Consider the following 12,753-nt stretch of genomic DNA (forward strand, 5'->3'; position numbering starts at 1 on the left):
CATTTTAGCTCAAGATGTTCACTGGATCCAGTACAGCCAATGGACGACACACAGGACCCCATTGATAGGAGCGCAATAGAGGAGGATGTGGAGCGCACAGCAACTCCAACATCACAGAGGTCTAACACCCCCACCACCCCCACCCCACCATCTGCGCCAATCACATCAACACCCCACCCCCGAGCTAGTCCCTCTGCAGCCCACCCCTGCATTCAAGCTATTCTGTCAGAGACTAGACAAAGCACCCCATCTCAAACAAGACCTGCACGTGACAGGAGAAGACAATTAGTTACTGAAGCTGAGCAACAGCTACTGGACATCATCTCCATTCCAACATCAAATGTCCCCCCTCATGTCCCTACTGCACAAGAAGAGATGTACTATTTTGCTTTGAGTTTGGTGCCTAGGCTAAATAGGCTAAATATCACGTGAGGCACAGGCCCAGGCCCAAACTCACTTCTTGACATACCTCACTGAACTGGAAGACAGACAGCTGGCACAGAGGAACACTCCAGGCCCTATAAGAGGAAGCCACTCTTCCACCTCCACTGCATTTCACCCATACAGCCCCACACACCAAGCCCGGTCCCAATATCATCCTGTTCCTCCCCAAGTTGACTCTCCCAGGTCATTTTTGGAGGATCTCTCTGACCCTTCACCCCACACCTACCACCTAATTGTAAATAATGGCATTTCATTTTAAATAGTTCATCCATCCATCCATCCATCTTCTTCCGCTTATCCGGTAACGGGTCGCGGGGGTAGCAGCTCCAGCAGGGGACTCCAAACTTCCCTTTCCCGAGCCACATTAACCAGCTCCGACTGGGGGATCCCGAGGCGTTCCCAGGCCAGGTTGGAGATATAATCCCTCCACCTAGTCCTGGGTCTTCCCCGAGGCCTCCTCCCAGCTGGACGTGCCTGGAACACCTCCCTAGGGAGGCGCCCAGGGGGCATCCTTACCAGATGCCCGAACCACCTCAACTGGCTCCTTTCGACGCAAAGGAGCAGCGGCTCTACTCCGAGCTCCTCACGGATGACTGAGCTTCTCACCCTATCTCTAAGGGAGACGCCAGCCACCCTCCTGAGGAAACCCATTTCGGCCGCTTGTACCCTGGATCTCGTTCTTTCGGTCATGACCCAGCCTTCATGACCATAGGTGAGGGTAGGAACAAAAACTGACTGGTAGATTGAGAGCTTTGCCTTTAAATAGTTCAGTTGTAAAATAAACATTATGTGGAAAAATGTATCCATTTTAGTGTAAAGAATAGTGTTTTGGTATTTAAATGTTTATAATGTTCAATTGTTTATTAAAAAAAGTTCTTTGTGTACAACTGTCTTTGGTTATTTTACTATACAGAGAATAACAAGCCTACCTGAGTGTAATTGCAAGCCTCTGCTTGGGCTCGATAGGATCACGGAAATTGGTTGTCTGCCTCGTCAGGTCGGGTCTGACAATAGACAAAATCTCCTCCATTTGTACCGCTGACATGAAAGTAATTCAGAGGTTTTTCGGAATCAAGTTGCAACTCTGCAACGAGGTGATAATAAGCTCCGAACGTTTTTCTTGTCTGATTCATGGGGTGAACCCACCATCGTTGTCTGTTTCTCCTCCGGCGAATTCTTAACAGAAGAAGCGCCGCAATGGCTTTTCTTCTGTCAACAACTCGAACTGAAAAAGAACAAATAGCGTTTTCATTTTCCGTAGTAATATATGTATACATGTAGCCTATATATAAAGATAGGATAGGTTACAATAACAAAGTAGTGTGTGTTCTGAGTGACGGTCCAACATCAGGTAGGCTTACAATATAGGCTCTTACAGTTGTTATAAAAAAGACAGCCCACTTACCTCGCGTAGCCCATTGCCTATGCTTCCAAGTCACTCAACAGCATTGAAGTTAACTATGCTCAGATATAAAAGGAACTGTATGCATTTTATTCGGCTGTGAGCATTTCCACGAATACATGTACGGCCAGAAAGTGATTGTAGAGTCTGACCACAAACCTCTAGAAGCAATCCTCCGAAAAACGTTGACTGCAGCACCACCGCGGCTACAGAGGATAATACTACAGCTCCAGAAGTACAACATCCACATCATCCACCGCCCCGGAAAGGACATCCCAGTGGCCGACACCTTGTCCCGGAAGTCCATCGAGCACCAAGACAGCAGCCTTATGGACAGCATGGAAGCACAGGTACACACACTCATAAGCACTGTTCCAGTGAGTGACAGCAAGCTACTGGAGATCGAAGACACGACAGCACAGGATGTACAGCTCACTGCACTTAGAAGAGCCACACAGAATGGATGGCCTAACGAAAGGAGGAAATGCCCGCCCAGCATCCAGGAATACTGGAATCACAGAGACAAGATTTTCGAGATGGAAGGAATACTATTCAAAGGTGAGAAAATCATAGTTCCCCAGAGCCTCAGAGGAGACATGATTCAGCGCATACACAGAGGACACATGGGTGTGGAGAAAAGCAAGCACAGAGTGCGAGACCTCTTGTTCTGGCCCGGGATGGGCAAACAGATAGAAGCAACAGTAGAGCAGTGCAGCATATGCCAGGAAAGACGCGATGCCAACCCCAAAGAGCCCCTGCGGTCACACGATATACCTGAGAGACCATGGCAAGTGATAGGTACAGACCTCTTCACATGGAACACTCAAAATGTCATCATCATTGTAGATTACTACAGTAGATTCTTCGAAATGGAGTGGCTTACAAGCTGCACCTCACCTGCAGTAATCACCAAACTCAAATCTGCGTTCGCTCATCAGGGCATCGCAGAGACAGTCATCAGCAACGGACCATGCTACAGCTCTGAGGAGTTCTGCCGCTTCACAGACACGTGGATTCCAGGCCTGCTGCTCTGTCGCCGGGTAAGACTAGCTAGTGGAGGTGGGCTGTGTTAACACGGACTGGTGCAGAAATTGGGTGCTTGTATCCAACTAACTGCTAACTGCTGGTGGAGTTTGTGACTGTTAAATGCCGATCATTCTACATTCCACGCAAATTTACGGCTGTGTTTATACTCGGTGTTGACAGCCCACCAAGTGCTAATGCTAGTATGGGTTAGCTGAACTTTACGGAGCATATAATTTGTGTGCACTAAATGTAGCCTGTTTCGTATGTCGTTTTTATATATTTTAAATGTGTTACACCACTTGAGCCACGGTGAAACGTTGTTTCGTGTATATGGTTGAAGTGACAATAAAACACACTTGAGTTGAATGCTGCCTCACTGTCGTCTGTCTGTAAACGGTAGGCGTGGCTTGGGAGTGGACTCTAAAGCAGCGAAGCAAGTGCATTCTGGGATTTGGTGTCTTTCATCTACATGAGCCAAAAACACATTTTCAGGCTTTTCTCGGCCTAGAAGGCACCAATTTAAAAAAAAATTCACATTTCTACTACATAAGTGACCCAATTTAAAGATATATTCATCTTTCCAACGGTGAAATATCCCTTTAAATCTCTTAAGCTAATGGTGCCCCAAATGTGTAAATATTTCTTCCCTTGTGTTTACTGCTGTGGCAACAGTTTTAGTCTGTGGGTAACACTTTACAGAAACAGTATAATTCTTGAGTCGTTTGAGTTACGGGAAAATCATTAAAATTAACAGCTAAGACACAGAGTCATAGAGGTCTAACAATTATTTTTAATACGATTGCACATCATTTACATTACTCATTGTCTGCAGTTGAGAATTACAGAAAAACACCATCAGTTTTGCACTGTAGCTCCAGGTGTTATGTTACCCACAGGGAGAATGAGATAAAAGATAAATACAACATCAGCCAAGGGCAGACAAACCCCACATGACTAGACCGTGTGCGTCATCTCTTATTTGATTATATCACTGCCTAATTAAGCAGGCGGAGATTTATGTACGCAGTGTAGGCCTACTAAAGAATGGTCGGCTACAACAGTGGTTCCCAACTTTTGAATTAATACATTCACGTACTCCTTCAGCAATTCCCAAATGTGTTCTAAATGTATGACACTATTCATTATGTAAACGTAGGTTTTGTTATTTTTTTCATAAAATTGAACCGTCAATAATCCGGTTTACGGTTAGTTTGGTCAACAATTGTACTACTATTACTTGGAGTGAAGCTGAATGTTCCAAACATTTGTCTAATGAAGCTCAGCGTAAATTCTTTTAGGAAGACTTCTAAACTTCATCCACCTCTCTCTCTTCCTAAAACTGAACAGCTGTTTTGAGGCGTTCACTTTTCTGTTAAACCAATCAGAAGCGGCCATGAATTTCATGAGCCAATCCTCCTCCTCCCCTTCCACCTCCAGTCAACATCACCCACTGTACCCTGGGTACAGTCGGCTCCTCGGTCCGGTCTTCGGGCTCCTTCACCACCACCAGTGTCTATACTCCATTAGGGGGGATATGTCTTGTTTTTTTCTACCCCTTTTAAAATTATTTCATAACGATGGAGTCTAATCTCCAAAGACTCTGTACATTTCATATTATGTATATGTAGAAATAAACCTTTGCATATCTGCAACAAAGTCTCTCCTGATTGAATTACTTTCAGCTAACTATTTTAACTGTTTAGTTATTACTTTCAGGTAACCATTACAGCCTCTTGTGCAATACTTTTAGCTATTTATTTCTACTATTTATTTCTTCTTTACTTTAGCTATTACCTACCTGTTTAAACGTCTGTGTCCAGGTGTTACAGTTGATTATAATTTCTATTCATTTTTATTTTTTCAAATTAGTTAGGCTGCTACACAATCTTTCCAAGTACCCATGATACTAGTAGACGTACAAGTACCCCTGGTTGGGAATAAGATAAGATAGACTTTATTAATCCCACACTGGGGAAATTCCTTTGCTACAGCAGCTCAAAAGAAAAACAATGTACACACAACAGAATACCACAACTACACATTAAGTAGACATAGGTGAAAAAAATATACATTAAGTATAAGAAATAGAAAAAGAATAGAATTAGTTATAATAATAATAATAGTAATAAATCAAACATATTTACACAGTAATAAACCTTCTATAAACAGTATGTAAACACAGATATACAGATGAGTAAGATGCGGATGGATAGAAATGAAATATTGCACAGTTGGAGGTGACACAGAAAAAATATACATTAGTGTATAAGAAATAGAAAAAAATAGAATTAGTTATAAAAATAATAGTAATAAATCAAACATATTTACACAATAAACCTATAAACAGACAGTATATAAACAGATATACAGATGAGTAAGGTGCGGATGAATAGAGATGAAATATTGCACAGTTGGAGGTGACACAATCACTGGGCTACAAGTACAGTATAGCCACCTGCAAGATGAATGTTCTGAGTGGCTACTTTAACATGCAAGGCGAGGACTGTTAATAAACCTGTAATTCATTTAACCCAAGTTTGATTTGTTAGAAATATAATAATTAATAGTCAGGCTGTGCTTTGTGTGACATTTATAAGAAACCTGGCTGAAAGCCTGATTTTCCTTCGTCGTCTTCAGTATTTTTAAAAGTAAATACTATTTTAGGCTTGAATGGAATAGGATTAACAGGAGGTGGACCTTAATTTAAACACAATATGACATTTACTGTTATATTTAAAGTTATTGTGAGAATTTGAATAGAAGTGGGCTAAGCTTATAGCAACAAGGTAAATCTGCAGTTCTATGCAGCTTTTAGCTTCTTTAAGCTCATTGTTTTAGGTTTCTGGAGCCGAAGGTACGGTTGAGTCTCACCACTCTCATCAGTTATCTCATATTAAGGTGTGTTCAGACAGAAAGTGAAGCAGATTTTCCATCTACATACTCATCTTTGTACACATATGAACAGATTCATGAAGCCCCACTCCAGTTGAAACATTATCAACACTCAATTCACGCCACCCTGAGCAAATTTGCGTCAAATTGCATCTTTCAATTGACTTTGTATGCAAAATGGTATGCTAAAATCTGCTTTGCGTTCTGTCTGAATACACAGTTAAAGTGCAGGCAGTCTTCTTTCAGCCAATAAGCTCTTACAAGCATAGAGAGCACTACCTGCTCAGCAACAATAGAGTTGAAGCAAATTATTATAACATCTAGCAGCTACAGACCTTATATTCAGCTAAGGATGCAAATATTGAGAGTATATTGGACTAACATTCATCAGGTGTCCAGCAACAATGCCCTGACATGTTTTTACTCCTGCTTTACAAAAAACAACACATTCTCACTCCCAACTCGTCGAATACCCTCGGGATCACTTTTTGCCGCTCTGGGTTGGGACCTTGGCGATACTTTTTAACACTCTGGGTATTCCTTTGGCGTCATTTTTCAAAACGCTTGGTCGGGTCCCCTTGGTATTCTTTTTTGACGCTCTGGGTCGGGATACCTTGGCGTCATTTTTTCAATGTGCAAGTTAAAACCACTTATTGAGGGTTAGGGAAAGATTGTGGGTAGAGTTAAAAAATGTTACACATGGGACGAGACCGGGACACGAACCCCGGTCTACTGGATGAAAGTCTTGTGTTGTTTGAGCCATCCACCACCCCAACCTGCCTCCATAACTGAATTTCGGTCTTTAATACTACTCGCTACTACTGTCTCTCTTCATACTACGTCATCTTACAGCGCCACGGTTGAGCTGCTGCTCAGCCCGGTGCGTCCTATACAGACGCTAAAGGGTGCATTGTGCATCGGTATCTGACGTTGAGGGCCACTGACCAAGCGTCAGTATGTGATGACTTGGGAGTGAGAACGGGTTGCAAAATCACGTATTGACAGATATAAATCGTTCAGAATGTTGAAGATTGTAGTCTGACAGCTTTTATTCTATTAAATACTTTTTTCTTTCTTTTTTAGTTGAGAGATGAAAACAAGGGGTGAGAGAAATGGACATGACATGCAACAAAGGCCCCCAGCTGGAATCAAACCTGGGACATTGTGATTATGTTGCATGCATGCACTGTGACAGCATTCTGTTGCAATCGTGCGTATTTGGTGGTATGTTATTTGATGTGATTATTTTACTGACTATTTCAATTTTCAATAAAATTTTATTTATAGTATCAAATCATAGCAATCATTACACTTTAGAGATAGAGTAGGTCTAGACCACACTCTATAATTTACAAAGACCCAACAATTCCAGACTATGCTAACATTCTCTGGAGTTATTTGACTAATTAGGACTACTTGATATTCTGCTTCATTGAATTAGATAACTCAATCATATATGACAATTAAAGGGGTACTCTAGCAATTTTGTATTGCACGTCCAAAAAGTTGGGGGAATTAAGAGTTGTATTAAAAAGAAAAAAAAGAGAAGACAAATCGAAGCAGTAGAGGCCCAGATCCAGATTCCAGATTAATCCCAGAATGATTAAGATGAAAAAATGCTGGAACTTTGTTAGACCCTCCCTGTCTGGTCTTTCAAAGTCCATGACCCTAGTGTGTAATCCTGGAAGAATTTCTGAATTTTCCGTCTACACGCCCAAGCCAAGATAACCCTGATGAAATCATAAAGATTATTTTTTCTGACTTTTAAAAGCTCCCTCCAACAGATCACAGTCAATTGCTCTCCTCATAACATCAATGAATACATGTAAATGCAAATAATTTGTGCTTATGACCGTAGTGAGTTCTTCTGAGGGTTTGACGGACCACTGAGCTCTGCTCTCCTTTCCACCAATGAAACTCGGTATCTGCAGTTGGGGCAGGCAATACAGAGGCTGGGATTGGTTTATGATTACAATCCAAATGTATTTATTAATCAGTGTCATCACCATGCCTTGTCAGGAATAATAATGTGGATCTTGTGCGTTGCAGAAAGAACAGTTTTGTTTTACATATGTGACTGTCCAGTACTATTATACATTGTTCAGATTATCACTTCCTTTTTTTCGTATTCCAAGTAACCCACTGCTCAGTCAAAGAGGATAGAAAGCAACCAAACCATGTCAATCCTTTTGGCTGGCAGGCAGTTCTATGTGTGGCCAGTAAATTGGTTTATTTATGACATAGTAGACTCGAAAGATAGACTAGAAAAAAATAAAATACACACTGGCTGCTTATTGAGTACAAAGCCAGCAGGCTACATCTAAGAAGGGCTATTGAACATACTCAGATCCCACGGTGATATCTGTGTAATTTCTCCCATTTTTCAAGCTCCTGCTACAAAAGCTCCCAGATCTATAACAAGATTTCTTCAGAGGATAGATTGGTTAAATATGCACCAGCCAGGCAATGTTTGCAGCTTGTCTCCTGCTGCTCTGGGAGTTAAATCAATAGAGATCTAACAGCTTGCTTCCTAAACTGCATCTCTGCTCACACTCTTTGTATCTTTTCTTGTAACAGAATTGAAGCCATAATATGATCAAACTGGCCTGGGATAGAGGCCTCAGTGGAGCCTCACAGTTCTGAGAAAACCGGTGGCTTCCCACATTTGTTGATGTTGTAGAAATTGACAGCATTGAACAGTAACATTTAATAGCAGTATTGACATGCAAAGGAATTCAAATATCTGTAAACAGATGAAATACATCAGCAACAATATCTATATGAGGGAATAGATTTTTTTTCAAACATATATTACATTTTAATTAGACTTTTTACAATTTATTTTTAAAGGTTCAAAGCAAGGTTTTGATGTTTTCATTTATTGAATGAACACCTTGTATTGCACATAGGATAAGGCAGCCATTTCTCTTTATTTCTCTTGTTCAAATGCAAAAAACCCTGAAAAGACCAAAACCAACAATGTGTGGGCGCCATGGCATATGTGGAATTGACTCAAAAATCAACAACTACTGTGCCCATCGTCATGGTTGTAAAGGCACATGTCAGCCAGTGCTACTGTGTAGCTCATGAATGTGTTTGTAATAGCTTTTTAGCCATGCTAGTCCACATTTTGGTCCAGGCTGATATGTCTCAAGTATTAAATAGATTTTTAAAATTTAAATTTGTCCAACACTTGGTTTGTGCCTGCAAAAGCAATGACATTACCATCAACCCCAGCTATACCTTGGGTAAAATGCTTAACTAAAATAATAAACATGTTAATAAAATGTTAATACCTGGTAACCATTAGCATTGTAGCCTTGTCATAGTGAGCATGTTAGCATAATGATGATAGCATTTAGCTCAAAACTACAGCGTCACAGAGCTGCTAGCATGGCTCTAGTCCCTTAGGTCATTTTCATAGTAGGTATGATTGATTGATTGATTGATTGATTGATTGATTGATTGATTGAGTCGTACGGTCCCTGAGTAAGATTGACCGATCGCTTTTTGCCGCAGCTCTGACTGCAGCCAGTCCACAGCAGGCTGGTCGCTGCCTTCTGATTTCTGTCTGGATCAAACCCGGCGACAAGCATTAAGAATAGCTATAAAAAATATTTTTGCTCATAGTCTCATTTGCTTATGTAGGCCATATAGAGGCATCAGTAATACATTGAGAGTTTCATAACCAGTTAAAAACTCCTTCTGGTTGATTTAAATAGCAGTCCACTTCTGTGTTTTGGTACAGATGGTTTTCACACCTGATGCTAACCCTACACGAGTACACATTATCCGTACTCAAGACAGTATTTTCAAGTGGACACAGTGTTCACACTTTTTAAACAAACTGGACTTTTGGCTCAAGGGTTCCCAGATTCGGGCCTAGGCCCCTGATCTGAAAGCCCCCTTAGTCTTGTTTGACAATAACTGAGGTCTATAGCACATAGGAAGATAATGTAAGGTAAGGTAATGCAGTTAGTGGGATCCATTCACTGTTGGTTTCGGTCTTTTCAGGGGATTTGTTGACAACAAGAAACATATATAATGCCAGACTTACTGGGTGTTCAGACCAAAAACTGTGTGTGTGTTTTAAAAAAAAAAATGGAGATGCTAATTGAGGCATGTTGCTTTAAATATCAGATGATGAAATGCGATCCAGAAAATAAAAAAAAAAAGATTTAGAAACAGATCAATACATTTAAAGGATTATCAGATTCCAAAACAATGCACTGTGACAATCTTATCTCCTTATCTACCGTGAGGAAAGCAGTAGAAATACGGTGTTGTCATTGCAAAGTAATCGGCTAGGAATGTGTCTTTTATCTTTAACAACCTTGCATTTTTTCCCTATAGTGACGTAGTGGTACCATTAAAATGAATGGGGATGGGGGGCTGCTTTTTTTTCCACGCAATGTTGTTCTCTGTCTGAACACTGCCTTGCCGTTAAAATACAAACATTCAAGCTGTCCTCCGAAATCAGTCTTTTGCTGCAGCTGAAGCCCCTTCATGCATTTTCTATCTGTCATGGATTTAAAATACCAGACACATTTTTTCACTTCAGCTTTACTGACATTCATTTCCCTTTTTTTTGAAGCCACTGATGCCTCTATAATGTTGCCTTTCCCCTGTTGTAACAGAAATAACAGTTTCAAAGACACTTTTACATGTATTTCACGAAGCCACTTGAGAAGCACAGAGGGTAACCATACGAGAAAGCATAAAAGTTAAAGTCTCATTTTGCTATGTAAGATGCTGATCTGATTTCTCCTTATGCCACAGGAGGTTCTGGGAGTGACAAATAAATACAGACGTGAGGGTGTCTACTTTGCACAGTCTCAAACGGCAGCAACCAGCTTCTCATTCAGTTCCTGCTGGTCCACACGCATTGAACTGCAAATACAAAAGTATCTTCAATCTTCTTTATCCTCTTTCACAGTTGTGGTGATGAGAAGATCAGATTCTGCTCGTGTTTTTGACGTCTCCAACAGGTTCTTTCTGTCCTTTCTTCCTCTTCCAGCACAGCTCGGTCATATCTATCAGGGTGACAAAGGACAGGCTATTAATACTGTGGTTGTAAATCCTTCACACACACACGCACGCACACACGCGTGCGCGCACGCACACACACACACACACACACACACACACACACACACACACACACACACACACGCTTCCCACTGTTTGCAGAGCATGTTCTCTTTGGAAACAGCATGTAAAAATAGCAAAGAAGCAGTTATCAGTTCCTGTGTGCATTCACAAAGGTAGGCACAGTTATTTTTGGTTTGCCCAAACACACACACACACACACACACACACAGAATTTAAACTCAAACCATTACAGCATGATTTAGAGAGCATGGTTGACAGGATTACCTGGCAGTATCAGATGTGAACGGTGTGTGTGGTGTCTTTGGTTTCACTGCCATTATTGACACTTTCACACCAAAACAGTTTATCCTCATACATTATGTATAACCGCTTCAGATGAAGCATATTTCCCCAGGGTGGAGTTTTTGCAGAGCTGTAGGCTTAGTCATAGTCTTTTTCATCAAACACAGAGGTGCCTACTAGAGTTTCTTTGACAAAAGAAAGGATATCTGTTGTTGTCATTTCCTCATAACTCTAAATGCTAAACCACACTTATTTTAACTGTATGTCTGTAGGTTGGATCACAGATTAATTTCCAAAAGATTAGCTTCTATTTGTGGCTTCAGATGACTGGATGGAAAACACGAAGCACACCCTTCCGACGTCAAAATTGCGATCGCCTATACCTCGATGCTCACTCCTCAGTCCTCGGGGCAGAAATAAGAGCTTTGAGACGGCCTTTGCCGGGGAGAGACAGAACTACTTCCGGTTCAGCTGAGGACCGAGGAGTAAAGGAGCTATCAAATAAGGGTGATGACATTCAGGATGTCAGTCAGTGTTTAAACTTCTCACAACTACTACTACTACTTGTGGGTATAACAGTATTAGGAAAGCTACTTTAAAACACAAAGCTACTTCTCATTGGCAGCAGTTAAGCAGCAGCAGCACTACGCTGTTGTAGTAGCATACTCAGGAAAAGTAGCTTAACAACTCCTTATCTCTCTGCTCCACGCTGTGAAGCCAGCATTGTTGATGGATTCTCTCCCAAATTAGTGCAGAATCTGCACTTGATTTTTTTTTCCTTTTCTAGAGAAAATAAAATTTAGCATTAGCTTGTGCTACCATGCTTCTTAATAAAAAAAAAAAAAAACTGGCTACTAGAAACATTACATGGTTTGCCATCCAAAATCTACTGGAAAACATAGTGTAAACTCGTAGCTATGTAGCATCATCACTCCCCAACTCTTTAAAGTTCAAATGAAACGAACGAACGTCAATCATGTCTGCATTTATGATGGCGGGCTTCTCACCCCAACTTTGAGTGTAGCTGTTTTTCCTTGAAATCAACATGTTATTTTCGGGCATACACCTTAGTCCTAATCTGTATCACAACTTTAAGGGCCCTATCTTGCACCCGGCGCAGCGCAGCGCAAAGCCCGACGCAAAGCATGACGCAAGTGCCTTTGCTAGTTTAAGCCCGACGCAGTTGTCAATTTCCCGTCCAGCGCAAATGCACCTGCACCCATGGGCGTGCTGGTCTTACAGGGAGGTATGTTCAGGTGCATTCTTGGCGTATTGCTATCTTGAGGCAGCGGTGATCGCGCCATTGACCAACAAAAACCTGGTCTAAAGTCAATAATGCAGCGTTGCCTAGTAACAGGAACACCGAGATTGATGCCGCTCAGTCTGGCTTGTTTATTTTCAGTAATATTACTTTTTCTCACGAATACATTGATCATTTTATATGATTTTCATACTCAGTTCATTAGTAAAGTTCAATAGTTATATATAGCTACGCATTTTATCATCTCTCCGCCGTGTTTTGTTTTATACAGGGTTGGAGTCTGACATTATGCCTGATGACCGGAGGATGCAAGTTAAGTTTACCGCAGTAGCCT

The sequence above is a fragment of the Sander lucioperca genome, chromosome 22 (genome assembly GCF_008315115.2).
Source record: "Sander lucioperca isolate FBNREF2018 chromosome 22, SLUC_FBN_1.2, whole genome shotgun sequence".
Taxonomy (NCBI): domain Eukaryota; kingdom Metazoa; phylum Chordata; class Actinopteri; order Perciformes; family Percidae; genus Sander; species Sander lucioperca.